Raw genomic sequence first — 14,728 nt, 5'->3', positions numbered from 1 at the left:
GCTCTCACACAATGGAGCTCTATGGCATCCTTACAGAAAGAGCAAGTGATTTCCAAAGAGAGCATTGGGATAAGATGATGCTACATTAATTTAATTTAATTTAATTGACATCAGCCACATTCTTCCATTTTTTTCAGAGTGCAGCACTCTCATCCAAAAAGTAGTTAGGCTCACTGATCTACAGTTTGAAATAGTTCATTTGTATCGTACATACCCTTTCAGATGGCACCCTGTACCTGTGCGCAGGAGCACTGACCTTCTGACAAGAAGGAAAATACAAACACACTTTTCTCTTTGATTACAGACCGTGAATTTGCACGCTATGAAGTGCTGCTCTCTTAAACAGTGTTTTATACGGCAGGCCTCTGGGACTTTAACTGAGCTGCAGGATTTTTTTCTTGTTGAAATTACTAAAAACTGAAAGGGCACCCACCTTAATCCTCTGCTGTACAGAATGGTCAAGTTACGGAATCAAAGTCCAAACCGAGAAGACTTTGAACAAAAAGGTTAATAGCCTAAAAGCAGCTGCTACAGCAGCAGCAGCAACAAGAGTCTAAGCAGCAATTATACTTCTCAGTATAGCATCTTCTATGCATGCTTGCTTGCCAGGATGCTGAAATGAGAAGCAGAGAGAGCTTCCATAGGGACCAGCCCCTGAAGATCTTTTCCCAAGAGACAGAAAACATTTAGCAAACACATTAAGAATGACTGAGATGTAGTTTTGTTTAATACAAACATCCAATTTAAATCAACTGACCTTGTAGGAATGTGGATTTACAGCCACATTTCAAGATTCATATGCCTTTGTACAGTATATGTTCTCCTTCACTGATCTTTCATCCACTTTTATTGCCATGCAATACCAATAGTGCTACCTTGGATCTTTTTGGGAGAGAGGTGGAGTAAAAAATATTTTACAACTTAAAATGTATTTATTTTCCACAGTGCTCAGTTTGTCAGTCTACCTAAGTCTAATTACTGTAAAATGAAGTGACTCAGTTCATGTAACAGTAGTCTGGACCTCAAATTAAGTGAAAAATGCTACAGAACCGTTCTAGTTCCATTGGCCACTCATGAATGTACCCAGTTTTATGTGGATTCTTGTTGTTATGTGTAATTCTTGCAAATCTAAGCCAATAGCGTGCCTTAGAAGCTAAGAGAATCCATCTCATATTTGGTCTTCTTTTCCTGCTGCTTTCAACCTTTCCCAGCATTACTGTCCAGAGAATCTTGCCTTTTCATGATGTGCCCAAAGTAAGACAAGCTCAGATTCAACATTTTTCCTTTTAGAGAGAGTTCAGGATTGATTTGCCCACTTGTTCGTCTTTCTGGCAGTCACTTGTTCGTCTTTCTGGCAGTCTAAGATAACACTCCCCAAAAGACATCTTTAAAATAAAAAATGAACAAATTTTTGTCTTCGACAAAAAATTCAGTTCTGAATAATCTCCAGGGCAAATATGGCAGGGACATAATGTTTTTCACTAAGGGCCTTGCATATGTTATCAGAGCCAGCCACTCTGATTCCAGAAGGAAGAAATGTTATAATAAAACCAAATAAATTAGCGGAGAGATATATAATAAATGACCGTGCTACATGAACAATGTAAAAATAACAATTGTTATGACGAGCCAACCAGCAGTGCACAATTAGATTATGCAATCAATTGTACGGCTTCCATCACGACTGTGAACAGTACCTCTGTCCTGCAGTGAATTTCACTTTGTTGCCACAATTTCATGTTGCAGATGTGGAACTGTGCAACAGGATTTCACCCATTGTTTTCTGGGTGTTGATCTTAACAGATATACAACATCAAATATTCATAAGGTTTTCTAATGAGTCTTATAGTGGCAAATGGGCTTCCCACTCCAGAGTCAAACGTTTGAGTCAAATGTTTTGAATCAATTAACCAGCACAGAAGAAGAATGCACTGGAAATTGCCAAATCAAATGCAGCATGGCAAATGTGCTGACAGTAAAGCTGATGCACATAACTATGAGTTTATGCAGCCAAGCTGCCAGATGATTTCAAGTAGAATGTTTATATTATTTGGTCAACTAACCCCTATAAGTATCATGTAAGACCTTATCAGACTGCAGGTCTGCATAAGAAATAGTAAAAAAAAGGGAGGGGGGATGAAAGTATGTTATGAAAGCTGTCTTGCGACAGAGACACAGTCCAACCATGTTTGCTTACACCTTCAGTGAGGTGAAGAGAGGCATACTAGTGAGATCCTTTGCTTCTTATTCTAAGAACAGATGCCTCACAAGAAGGAAGGGCTGTAGACAAGGAAATCTTCCAGACATGCAGTACAGTTGGCAAAGGAAACTCATAGCATCAGCGCCTACACAGAAAGATGGCAAATTAAGATGACTTAGGCAAGCTACACTATGGAGCCTACAACTAAGTTGTCTTACTTGGGGAAATACTCCTTGCTGACCACAAATCTTCAAATAAGCTTTCAAAAGTAAGTATTCTTAAATGAAATATACCAGGGCTACAACATTGCTTCCGCACAGATATTAGTAAGGCTACATGGCCTAATTCAGTGGTAAAGCTGAACTATGATTTAGTGTGACACATGTGAATTCTGTCTTGGGCTCATGTGCCCCCCTCCCTCTCTTCCTCTGAATCTCCATAAAGAGGATATGGAGTCTTTTACTTATATCTTCATTTACCCACAGTTTATTGGTACAACCAAACCCAACGTGAGGTTAATCTGAATCATGGTTTAGGGAAATGAGTTATTTCATAAATCACGATCTAAAGTTAGCTTGCTTCAATAAACACAAAGGCTTCTTCTCATGGCTGTGCTCAAGGAGGAGAAGGCTGATGACAAACCCATAACTCATTAATGTGCCTCTAAATATTAGTTCAATATAGAGTCTGGAAAGACAAGGCCAGACGTTTTATCAAACTTCAAATCCCAGAATGCTAGGGAATTCTTTTCCAAGCACCAGTTCAATGGTCTATCCGACTGAGCCCTTGTGATGGAGGAAGCATTTATTAGATGGAAAGCTGGAATAAAACCAAAGGGATCTTTTTCAATAAAACTGAAGTCATCTTTTGTTTATGTCAATGAAATTTAAAATAACAATTACACAATTGTTATAGAGTAAACACTGAGAGAAATGAATTGCTACATAAAAAGTGTTACAGAGCTTAGCATATAACATTCTGCTAGGAGTATGTCTCTGAATACCAGTCACTTGGAAACATGAGCGGTAGGGTGCTATTTGCACTCTTGCCTTGCTCCTGTGGGCTTTCCACCTGGGTGACCACTGTGGGAACAGACCATGAGGCTACATGGGCCTTTGTGCTGATTCAGCGGGACTCTTAAGTATTTATGAGAATATCTATCAGGAAGTTGTACCCAAGTCATCTTATGCAAAACGCATCCATTTACAGGTAGAATTGAGGACAGCTCATAACAAATAATAAAGCGGTCATTCTGAAATTAATTTGAAAGTTGGATTCACCCCATGAGTAAACTGCATGGTGTGCTGAACAGAGGAGAAGGAAATGTTAAAATCAGTTCTTACACAGCACAATGAAATAAAACAAACTGCCAACTTTTCTCTGAATTCTCAGGAAAATCAAAGCACTACCATTCTGCTTATTAGGACATTTGGAGAGTATAGGAGGGAAGGTCAGAGGGAAATGGTCTGAACAGAGAATGCTCTCTTATGCAAGAGGCATTAACATTCTGTTTGAGTACAAAAGTATTGTACAATGGAACATGGACTACATCCAGCGGTGGCTCTAGCTTAGTAGAAAATGCTTCTGCCAGTATAAGTCAGGACACCCAGATTTTGCCATTACTCTCTACCCACAGATGTTCAGAGGATCTTACAGCAGGTGTCATAAAAAGCCACAGTAGATATGGTGGATCCAGAAAAACCAAATTTTGTTGAGTGGAACTAATTGTTCCTAAGAAAAATCCAGATTTCACCAGGAGTATCCCCATGCCACATTATTGTCACCTTATGGACTAACCACACAGCATCCTATAGTTTCACAGAAAGATGGGACAATTTCGTATTACTTCTGCAGGCTTTGCCTAATGAGACTGACCAGATGTTGCTAACAAGCCCCCCAAAGTGCTTTTAGTGATATATAACCCTTTCTAGAGTTTACCCGTTTTCAGAGGGAAGCTGTGTTAGTCTGTTACAGCATAACAGGTAAAAAGGAAAACAATTTGTGGTGCCTTAAAGACTGAGGTTTATTTCAGTGTGAACTTTTGTGAATTACTATCTATCTCATGTGTCTTGTTTTTGTTTTTATGATGCACCATCAGAGATGAGAAAAGTTACTTTTCTGGACTATCCACAATACCTCAGTCAGCGCAGCCTACTGATGTAATGAACACTAGAAATTTTTTCTCATCATCAATGAAAAAGTATTGTCTCAAACCAACAAGAGTGGTCCTATGTGATTCAGATAGGTGGGATATAAATTAAATAAATAAAAAATAAATAAGACGACCCATCAAAGAAAATATCCAACTCTGTGAGATTTTTTTGTTTCTGGAAGAGAGGAAAAAGACCAGGGTTGGGTTGTTCCCCCCATCATTGTCCACATTAACAAACAAACATGGCTGAAAAGTTAACAAAATACAAATGCTTCTATAGGGTATTTTGGAGAGGGGAAGCGCCTTAAAATGCAAAAATTTACAACTATATGATCTTGATTTACAAAAGAACACTTCAGAATTTTTTTTGTTCCCACCTGTGATGTCACTAGTCAGCCACTGGCCATGAGAACGGGACTATCCTGGAAGACGTGATGTGGAAAAGTATTTTTCCCACCTCTATGCTTAATTTTCTTTAGCCAGTGAAACAGTATGAGCAGATACTTAACTGAACTCTTGACCTATTTTTAAAGTGAAGAAAAATCGCAAGCAGGACAGTTAGCTTGTGTTGAGAATATTCTTTCCAGTGTAAGAATGTGCCATGAAATGCTAACATTTTGAAAAGGGGGGGGGGGGGTTGGAAACCTCATTTCACAAAAGCCTCTCATGTATGGCTACTTCTGTGTTAAACCCATTTCGTGAAGGATCTCTGCTAGGAATACCGCTTGAAGTATATTTTCAGAAATATTTGGTTATTTTAACCCAAATCCTTCAGCAAGTGCATTCCTTAAATTATAGTCATTAGAGTTTTGAAGAGGGTTGTGTGTTAAGCGTAACAGCAAATAGCTATTAAAATAATTAACAGTGCTAAAATACCAGTGTGGGGGGGGTACTTTGAAAAAAAAGTATTCAACGTTTGTTTTCCAGGAAAAGAAAAAAACTGATTTTTTTTCCTCCTCTCCAACTTTAAGCATGAAGCTTAGCAAAATGTTCTGTACTTTAATAGCAATTTCAGAGGACATCAGACACTTATGTAACTTCTGGTTGGATTTATTTCCCTTGCTACTATGATATAAAATTTCAGACGCTTACTGTATTTTTTCCCCCAAATTGCAATGCGTGCTATATCAAACACACGTCTCAGTTACAGCAACCGTGAGTTTGTGGCATTCCACCCAGTACAAAGCTATCACGTTGCCTTTACAGAGAGGCTTTATAAAATCATATTCTATAAAAGCAAAGGCATTGCTCTGAAAAGGAACAGAATGACACAGATCTACTTTAAGGAATGCAGAAATGTTAATGTATCAAGCAAGGCAGCCTATCCACACACCCCCTCCGCCCCTTGTGTACAGTTAGCAGCTACTGCTTACAGCGTATTAATTCCTGACCACTTGTATTTCCGAACACTGTGCAGGCATTCTTGGATTAGGATTTGTATGATGGAATTCCTTTAAAAAGGTAACTATGTGGTTAAATGCTTTGGCTCACTTGACATGGGAGAAATTTTCCTTCCTAAATCGGATGCACTTCTGCAAAGAAAGGGCAGATAATGAGGGAGTTAGAGTTAGGAAATGCTTCCAAAAGAAGCGTTTGCCTCTGATTCAATGCCAGTGCTCGTAATATTGAGGCTAGTATATATAAACATAACTGTCTCACTGTTAAGTTTCATCCTCAAAGGTTTCTTGAGACACAGAGAGAAGGAGGAAGATCTGTGCCGGTATGGTGTCACAGGGAAATCTAATGTAATTTACCCACACAAGGATTTGCTATATTATGTTCCAGAATTTCAGGAAATAGAAGTTTTGCTCTTGAGGTACATTCTCAAGGTTCCCAGCTTGATGATTTTTTTCCCCACTGTCAAACATCCACCTGATTAGCGTCCCTCGACCAAGGCAACAATCCAAGCATGCCGTATTTACAAAGCAATAAAAAGTGCAGAGGGTGCCCTTCCCAAAAGTTATGCTGAGGGTTTCACAAAACTGACCACAGGCAGGGCCTTTCCTAGTGTTAAGAGAAATCTTTAGCCTTCTTTAAAGTGCACATTTTTTACAGATGACTTTAAGTAGGTTTCTCTCGCTGAGATACCAAACAAAATTTTAAAATGTTAAATAACATTTCCAGGCTTTAAAAACATTATTATGATTCCTGAAAGGAAAAAAAAATAGCCTTTTTGCAGGCACAGATGTTACATATTTCCCAGTCATTTAATCCATCTTCTTTCACTGTTAGAACAACAACTTGCATCTTGCCAGTTGAAGAGACCCCACTCACTGAGCAGCACCCCCCCCCAAAAGGGCAGCAGGAGAGATGGCATACCACAAAACATCTGGATGCAGCTGACAGATTTGCAAAAGAAACTTTCTTACCTTGAGTAGGAAAGATCCAAAGGGAAGAGATCACTTGAAGACCGAGAAAGTGCTCTGATCAGCTGCCGGTAGCATGCAGTTGGCTTTTATGATCAGGTGGGAGGAGCTGCTGTTCATAGTAGGTGGGCAGGGAGCAAGGGAGGCAGTAGCCAGAGGCCACTAGCACTGAGGCACTTCTGTCCTTCAGGGCTTGGCAGCAGGGAGAGTACTTGCCACTCAGGGACAACAATGGCACCATCCTGCTTCAGTTAGTTTTATTACCCAAGATGTTATGGGAATCATGACTCCTTTTTTACTCCACAATTCATACAGTGTATAGTTTTAATGATGACCAGCGTGTGTCCCCCCCCCCCCGCTTATTTTATTTTTGGGAGACTGCCACCAGAGAACAGAACAGATCTTCCTATGTTTAAGGCAAGATTGGCCTATTCATTAAGTGAAGTGAGTGAAGCCTCAGGTGGTGAAGCATCATGAATGGCAAACTGTGCCCTTCTCCTCTTAGCTGAGGGCCTCCCTTCTTGCCCTGCAAAAGCTTTGGTCTACCAAGATGGGCTGGCCGCTGATGCTCAGCTCTGAGGTATCTTCAGAGCAGGCCCTATGGATGGGTTATGCCAGGAGTCCTCAGAATCTGGACATCAGGCCAACCTAACTTGGGAGCCACCGGAGAGGTGATGTAGCAGGAAGGCAAGCAGTGCAAAGGAAGCAAGGGAAAGATGGAGGGTGGGCAAGATGAGAGAGTCAGCAATCATGGTGGTGATGGTAAGGTGACAGGAGATCTGTGGTTGCCACAGATTTAAAGATACTCATAAGGAAGAAGGGTGGGGGGTGTTGGGGTTTTTTGGGGGGGGGTTTGGTCTTTTAAAATTGGGAATATTAAATATTGATTGCAGTCATTGTGTTAACTCTTCAGTCTGCACACAGTGATCACAAATAGAATGTAACACTATGCTATGTTGTAATGTTGTGAGAATAAGCTTAACTTTCCCTCAGGTTTATACACCCTTCCCTCTCTTCCCATAATACTGCTAAGAAATTGAATGCTTGCATGCCAACCAGACCTCAAAATTATTTATATGCTTGGCTGTTTATGAAATGTATGTTTTACTACACACTCCATGCACCTAATGGTAATAAAATTCAAATAGAAACAAATGCAATTAAAACATTAAATCAAATATAAAAGCAATGAAAAACTCAAAAAGAAAAAGTAACAGTATGTAACCAGTTAATACACCTTCAGTAAAAATCCAGCTGAAATGCCAAAGGCCCTTCTGAATAAAAAGGTCTTTGACTGCCAGCAGAAAGTGGACAATAGAGATTTTTCCCTACAGAATGTTGTCATGGGTGATCTTTGTTTCTCACAAGTATTTTTGAGATTCAAGATGATCTAGCTTGGGTTATTTAGAGAGCAAACTCTTTTAAAGTGCTGTTTATTTATTCTTTTCCCCCTCCCCACTCCTAATTTTAATGAAAATTATTAATTTCAAGTGTGGGGTTTTATTGAGTACTTCTGACACCTTAGGGGCCATTCCCCCACATGTGACACTGCTTTTTCAGACTGCCACAACATAATTCCAAGGGGAGAAAAGAGATTAAATCCACCCCTCCCTATGTTTGAAAAAATAGGGCCAAACTGGGCACAAAGAGAAATACTGTACAATCACCATAACTGATAACGTGTTTCTATTCTCGAGATTTCTTTAGGAATTCTCAGCTTCAGTAATCGGACTTGCAAATTAAGCCTGTGTTACCTTCTAGTGAACAATCACAAAACAAGGCATGCTAAATGCAAGATACAGTATATAGATGAGGAAAATCACAAGCAGACGCTTGGGTCATCTGGTTGAATTTTGAAGTACCTCTCTCAAAAACTATTGTGAATTACGCAATGGTGATAAATGTAAGCTGGACTATCAAAGGTTGTCAGTGATTTCAGGGAAGCTGTGCATCTCCAGGATTCTAAATAGAGCTTAGAAAAGTTTCATTTTTGATCTGCCTCTCCCAGAATCCCCCAACCAGCACTGGTTATACCAGCTGGAGGATTTTGGCACCTATGGCAAAGCTCTGCTTTTAAATAACTGTATTTAGAATTAGGCCGAATTTTAAAAAGTACTTCTAGGAAGAAGTAAAAATGAATAAAATGACATGATAAAGCCATCTAGAACTAAGCAGAGATAGAATGATCCCCTTAATCCCAGAGCAATACCCTATCACTGTTCAGCCATCTTCTTAAAAGTTCCAGTCCCTGAAACTGGAGCTCATTTATGCCAAAGGAATGATAAAAAAACTTGGTAAGTGGAAGCATTTTCAATTTAGAATCTAAAAGGTAACCGAGGGGGATTATTAATCATAACAGAGTGTCTTAAATCTTGGAACAACCTGCTAGGAAAATTAAGAATTGCAAATAGGTAAAGATGGAGACGATGAGATTTTGCTGACATAATTAATGCAGGACCTTAAAAATGTATCTGTTTGTCTCTCTGACAATGCTGTGTCAAGGATTTTTGGGAGGGTAGACTGTCTGGCACAGAAAATCTTACCTGGAACAGGTAGGACATACAGAGTGAGAATTCTCTTAAGATGCCCCTCATCTTCTTGAATGTTCTGTATAGAGTGGGCATTAAAAAAAAAATCAGGGCAGGGCCGCATGCTGGCTTGGGGGCATCAGCCAATAATAAGCCTTGCCTCCTCTGCCAATGGGATTCTCTGACATGATCCTAGGTGATTTCCTGTCTGGGGCAGTGGTGAAATAGACAGGCACATTGTCATACCATAAGAAATCCTCTGAGTTTTCTCATTAGTGTGAAAAGAAAGCAAAACAGATTTTTCCCCATTATCAGTCTCATTATATAAGCTTACTTCTAAAAAAACCCAGCAAATAATGTTTTGCTATTCTGCACAGCCCCTTTCGGAAGGAAGTCTTCCTTTCATTTTATTTATCGACTCTAGGATAGAAGGCATTAATGATTTCTCCAGTTGTCAAGATAGATATTTATGAACGGGTGGTTTCAGGCAACGTTCCATCTCTCATTGTGCTGTCCATTATTCTAAGACCTCCCAAAGACTTTGAGGCACATTTCTCTTTTTTTTGGAAGAGTAAATACTGAAGAACTACATTGCAGAAGAACAACAGATTTACTGTACAAGCTTGGAAAGCGAAGGGGTGGAAAAAGTGGATACGGAGAACACACAAAGTCCAGCAATTGCTCTTTCATTGTATTTATGTCGTCTTTTATTTCAGTTCCATCCCTTGTTTCTCCTTAAAGTCATGATGCAAAAATTGCATTTGAGATTTCTAGCTTCTGAGAAGGGATGACCTGATACTGTAAACATCAGAATTTCACAACGATCAATTTAAAAACCCCACTTAGCAACCAACTGCTCAGAGAAAGCCTTTCTGAAAGGGAAGGTCTTCACCTGCTCGTGGAAGGATAGTAAAAATGGGCCCAGTCTAGCCTCCTGTGGGAAGGAGTTCCAGCGTCTGGGAGCATCAACAAGGAAAGCTCTCTCCCGTGTCCCCAACAAACTCACCTGTGAAGGTGGCAGGGCTGAAAGGAAGGCCTCTCCTGATGACCTTAATACTCGAACAGGCTCTAGAAAAGGCCTTATGATTACAAATCTAACCGTGAGTGTGTAAGCAGAGTCTCTACGACTGATTTTAGTATCTGGTGATGATAACAGATGATTGCAGGGTTAGCAATTTTCTCCTACTACTTCAGGTGGCAAGGTTGCTCAGGCCACCACTGTGTTCATGCCAGGTATAAGGTACCTCCCCAGAGGAGCACCATCCCATAGTTTCTGTTCATGGCTGTGGTGTAGATGTTGAGTATGGGGGGGGGGAGGGGGAAGATCCATTTCACCTGAGTGGTTGTTTGAAGAGAAAAAAAAGTGAAACAGCTTCTTTCTTTCTTTCTTTCTTTCTTTCTTTCTTTCTTTCTTTCTTTCTTTCTTTCTTTCTTTCTTTCTTTCTTTCTTTCTTTCTTTCTTTCTTTAAGATATTTTTTCAGCACTGTGTACTCTTCCATATGATGCAAATGGCAATTGTTACCCATGAAATGAAAAAAGGGCCTTGTCTGACACAAAAAGTGTGAACATATTCTTAATGAAAGCAATGAAGACAAAAGGAAAAGTTTTCCTTATTAAAACTATTGTGAATGTGCCATTTTGCATTATATTATATTATATTATATTATATTATATTATATTATATTATATTATATTATGTTATGTTATGTTATGTTATGTTATATTATATTGTTTTTAAACTGCGGGTTTTGGTGTCATACTTTATATGTATGAGTTTCATCCGAAAGCCTGTCAACTTACACAGAAAATTTCATTCATACATCCTTAATGCCTAGTATGGAATCCATCTTCCTTTTGATCAACTTGCAAAGAACTGTGTCTTATTTCTATAGGACTGCATTCAGAAAATCTCTTTCTTTCTCTTTCAAGATTCTTGAACTCCCAGAGACCAGGAAATTTTGCAGATCAAAAGCATGACAACTTAAATAGTCTGGCATCTCAGCCAACAAATATCCTTAGAATCCAGGTGCACCTCTTTCTACGCTCCCACTAAAGCGTAATACATGGAGCTTGGAGAATGAAATCTGGTTTAAGGGACAAGAAAAAGCTACTGTAATGCCCTCAAATTGTCCCTTTAGGTTTACATTTTTGTTTCATTTTATTGTAAACTGCTTCAGAAGCCAATCTCAGCCCCAATGCAGAATAAAATACATGTCCATGTGTGCACGCACACATGGCGCACCATATAATTGTAAATTCCTTTCCGTGAAATGGAAGCTGCTCTTGTGAGAACAATTACTCACACCAATCAGTTATTCTTTTGCCAAAGGGAATGTCGCACCATAACTGTGGCCCGTGTGATTAATATGATTCCTCCAAGGCTGCTCCTTAGATAGAGAGAATGTGGTTGAGAACATGGCCTAGAGAATCTTTCCTGTTCTGAGAAACTGACCAGTGTGTGAACCAATTTCAACACATTGTATACATATTCCATTGACTCTAATTTATGTCATGTTATAAGAAGCACTGAGTTATCACTTGTTCTTGACAGATGAATTTGTTGCCTTAGTCTATTTTAAGGCAAGGAGAGAGCTTGGTTTACTTTCCCCCAGAATACATGGAAGGCATTCATATCAGCTAAGAATTACAGCAAAAGACTTCATGATGGTGTTTTTCCAAAATGTATTTAGCAGGGTTATGGTGAGAAATAACTGAAAATGAACCATTTATGAGCATGGTGGACTCTTGGGGGAGGGAAAGTAATAGAAATTACTGAATCAATCAAGTCTCCTTTTCAACCCTGTAGTCTGATGAAATCCATGGAGTGCGATTTAAAATGGCGGAATAGTTAGCTATTTTAATTGTAAATCTTTTGTTCTCATATGGCAAGATGTCAGACAAAGGCTTTAAGATCGGACATAAGACCTTCTTTGTACTGTGGGTGGTAATACACTCTTCACAATCTGCTGCTGTCTCTAGATCATGTACAGTGATTCTCATAGATCATATCTGAAGAGTTCAAAGTCATACAACGCAGACAAGACACCTAGTCTGGTCATGCTGCATTGACTTTAATATCAACATCTCCCAAATGCACAGATGTTGACCTTTTAGTCCTACCACTTGAAAAACATGCCTTCAATTTGCCTTACTTGCCTGTAGGCAATTTTTAATGTCAAAAGTCTGTAAACCACTTCATTGTCAAGGACAGAATTTTTCTGCTGACTCTCTTTGCTAGATATAATCTTGGATTTTTTTTTCATGTTAATTCCAGTTGGACTACTGCAAGGAAAAAATAATAATAGCTGTAGAAGGTAGTAATACTATAGATCTAATGTTTACTGTTTAGTATAATTTTGGTGCAAATTATAGTGAGGGCAGGAATTCTTTGCAACAGTGGACAATATACCAGACAAAAAGAAGTGAATGTCACAAACCTCTACATAGCATGCCAGACCCCTACCGAAAATAAGTATATTGAAAACTGAATACATATTATACGTGCAAGTTCAGTTTCCCTTGTCTATTGTTATGCAGCCAGATTTTGAAAAGTGATAATTAGAATTTGTCAAACCGCCAGTGTGTTTAAGTAATGTATCTTGTATTCAGTCCATGAATTGTGAAGTTGTAATGAATAGTCCCTCTGCTGATTGAAGGCTTGTATTTTTTTCCCCCCAATGTTTTTCCACACTTCTTTTTTGCCCCAAAGAAAAACTACTGTATTTGAGTCCTCAAATTGCATTATCCCCTTACCCCGGAATAAGACATGAGACAACTATTATGGAATAAAACATGGGCCACACTTTATTAGATATTCATATTATCCTCAGTGGGGAAAAAGTGTGCAATCAGATTCTGCAGAAGCGTCTCAACCAAACTATGGCCGAGCCCCGAGCCCCAAGGTCTTGTAGTCATGAAGACAGTGAGAACGCAGGATGCCCAAATTTGACCACTCCTGGACCTCAAGTCCCTTCCTTCTTGTTGACTGTTGGTCCGGGAGTGGCCCTAGTGGATCTTCTCCCCCAAGCACTGTACTCGCACAATCTGCAGTGCTAGGAAATCAGATGAGCTATACCTTACCTGTGGTTGTGATGGGACTCATCAAAACCTGTTTTATCCACACTACCCACCTGTTTTATCTGCCCTACCTGCCACAGCATAGGGGCAAGCTACACTTAAGGCCCATGCTCGCCATCAAGACTCTTGAGCCCCAAAAACAGCCCCCCCCCCCCAAGATCTGCCCAAGATCTGTCGGAGAGGTGTACTCCATCCTCGGTGACGATTCACCAATCCAGGCTATTGCACAGTGCACGCTGCACTTCACTGTTAATATTTCTCCATGCAGTGTTAACCCACTGGCCATGCCAGCACAGCTCATGCCTCTCCATGCGGATTTTGGTGACCATTCACCAATCCAGGGCCATTGAGCACTGCTCAATACACTTTGCTGTCACCACTTCCATGCATTGTTAATGCGCGGGGCATTCCAAAAGAGCTCGGCCAAACCACGCAGATCTCTTGGTCACCAATTACCGGTTCTTGGCCATTATATTCAGCTCTGCGGACTTCTCTGTTTACACTCCCCCATGCAGTGTTCACTCACTAAACTTGGCATTCTGTTCTCCACATGAGCCATGGGATGGTCGTGGATCATATAATGCCCATCACAGGGTCATTTGTCCTCAGCCGACTGAGATCACGTAGTACATCAAGTTCAAGACATTTAACTGCACAGGCCAGATCATTACATCACAAGTGTATTAAAAACAACTGGGAGTTGTTGGTGGAGGCAATGCTGCTAATCACCATGACGTGTAGCCACCTTGCCATCACTACCGGACCTGCAACAACAAAGAGAACCAGGCGCCTGCCCCAACATGAGGGAATGTCCTGACGTATTCACAAGAAGCTATTGAATGACCACCTTCCAAGCCTTAGAATATTGTCTGGATGGTAGACTATGGTGGCTGCAAGTGAAACAGCACCCTTTCTAGCAGAATGTGCACCAAATCTTCAACCCTGAATCTCCACCTAATGCAGTGCCACGTCTATGATCTTCCATGACTGTTCAAGAAGAACGTCTTGGTGCACAAGAAAGCTATCCTGTCGATGACCCCTAACTTTCAAATATGCACTTCTTGCTCTTACCAGGCAGAGCCCGCTATAGAGCATGGTGCTGGACTAAGGTTGCCACCTCCACCTTGCTGGTTACCTTGGATTGATGAATGTGCACCCTGACCATAGTATCCTCTCACCTAGCATACTGCCATTGTGTTGATACCTTGGTCAGGTCACTCTTTCCTTTAGTTACCAGTGCACAAAACTTTAATGCATCAACTTATGTTAACAGCGATGTAGCCCTAAATAACACTGCCTCGTACTCATCCCAACAGATGGCAAGCCCTTGACAATCCATTTTACAATGTTAGGGATATGGGTACCCTTGTATCCTAGACCTGACTCCTTTCTTTACTCCAGCCG

The 14,728-nt window shown here is 40.2% G+C and overlaps 1 protein-coding gene across 1 annotated transcript in view; it reads right to left on the bottom strand.

Annotated features, from left to right (window-relative positions):
- COL8A1 (collagen type VIII alpha 1 chain) overlaps nucleotides 1-6,904 on the bottom strand; it is a 132,228-nt gene extending 125,324 nt beyond the window's left edge. The window contains exon 1 of the mRNA XM_020784999.3: nucleotides 6,722-6,904. The gene's annotated coding sequence lies outside the window, so the exon portion shown is untranslated. The remainder of the gene's footprint in view (nucleotides 1-6,721) is intronic.
- Between the last annotated feature and the right edge of the window lie 7,824 nt (nucleotides 6,905-14,728).

This window comes from Pogona vitticeps, chromosome 3 (assembly GCF_051106095.1).
Source record: "Pogona vitticeps strain Pit_001003342236 chromosome 3, PviZW2.1, whole genome shotgun sequence".
Classification (NCBI taxonomy): domain Eukaryota; kingdom Metazoa; phylum Chordata; class Lepidosauria; order Squamata; family Agamidae; genus Pogona; species Pogona vitticeps.
This window is presented reverse-complemented; position numbering and strand designations above follow the sequence as displayed.